Genomic DNA, 1,349 nt, shown 5'->3' with positions numbered 1-1,349 from the left:
GCCTTTTTTTTTTTTTCGTCTTTCCCCCCCCCCTCCCTCCCCCTCCTTCGCTTCATTTCTTTGGGGCAGTCGCCAGCGTTATTTATTCTGCTCAACTTTGGGCAAGCCTTAGCACAGTTCGACAGCCAGCTCCGTCGCCCAGCCCATACAAATATAAATATACGACTCTCTCTCTCTCATTCTCTGTGTGTGTGTGTGCGTATATGTATCATCGGCGTATCGTGTATTGAGCCATCTTGACCACAAATTTACAAAAAGGGGAGCGGCGAGAAGAGTAAATCTGCAAAGCAGCTGTAAACAACCGTAGGCGGAGAGCGAGAAACGCGTCCTCCCAAAAGGAAGGAAATGAGTAAAAAAGAAATAAGTGCGAAGTTGGCTTATCTGCGGAAATCCGACAAAAAAAAAAAACAGAGGAGCGTCACAAAGAAACACTTGCGCACACACGCGCCACAGAGGAGCGTATAATGTATAATTTATGATGTGTATGTATTTCTGCGAGTGCGTCTTCAACTGGTGGAAAGATAAAGTGATTGAGAAAGGATAGGTGGTGGAAATGGGGGAATAGGGAGAGAGAGGAAAGCGCACACCCAAAAAAAACATTACATTATGTAAACACATTTATGTTCTCACGAATGACTTTACGCTTTGCCTCGGAGTTCCCCATAAAACACACAAGCAAATACGTGAAACGAAGGGGATGAGGCGAGGAGAGAGATTTCTTTTGCTCATGTTAATAAAATACACTGCCATCGTCCATTGGCTCTAGCGGCGATGCCTCACTGATGCGCCGCAGCCATCTACTGTGCTCCTTTACCTCCCGCCCTCCCTCCCTTTCTCTCTCTCTTCGCACGTTCGTGTGGTAGTGGTCGTCGCGCCACACATCTGTTGGCTGGTTATGATTTGCGGAATCGCTCTTTAGCGGAGGGCGTTCAGCGCCTGCCCGCCCCTTTACTTGTTTCTTACTATATATTCCCTTTGTTTTTAAATTCATTTATTCCATTACTTGAGTTTGTCTTTATTCGGCGCCCACGTGTATTATTTGCTGTGTTTGGTTAATCAGCACTTCGCGTCCTGTCGTGAGTTTATGTGAATAAAGAAGCTGTGGAAGAGAAAAACACCCCCATAGGTTATTGTACTTTTTTTTGTTGTTGTTTTGCTTCGGAGCAGACACGCGCGGGCAGGCTCGGAAAGAGTGAGGGAAACAATTATGCTGTTAAGAATGCGTGTTCACTGGTTCTGTGTTGTTGCACGACAGTGCTGACAAAGGATGGAGTGCATCAGTGCTGCAACAGACAAATATGTATGTTTTTTCCCCCACCCACCATCTTTTTCTCTGTCCGGCTTGCGTG

General features: G+C 46.2%; 1 annotated feature.

Moving 5' to 3' along the window:
• Window positions 1-813: 813 nt before the first annotated feature.
• Window positions 814-844: a sequence feature (G-rich).
• Between the last annotated feature and the right edge of the window lie 505 nt (window positions 845-1,349).

This window comes from Trypanosoma conorhini (genome assembly GCF_003719485.1).
Source record: "Trypanosoma conorhini strain 025E chromosome Unknown Tco_14.4_contig_00531, whole genome shotgun sequence".
Lineage (NCBI taxonomy): Eukaryota > Euglenozoa > Kinetoplastea > Trypanosomatida > Trypanosomatidae > Trypanosoma > Trypanosoma conorhini.
This window is presented reverse-complemented; position numbering and strand designations above follow the sequence as displayed.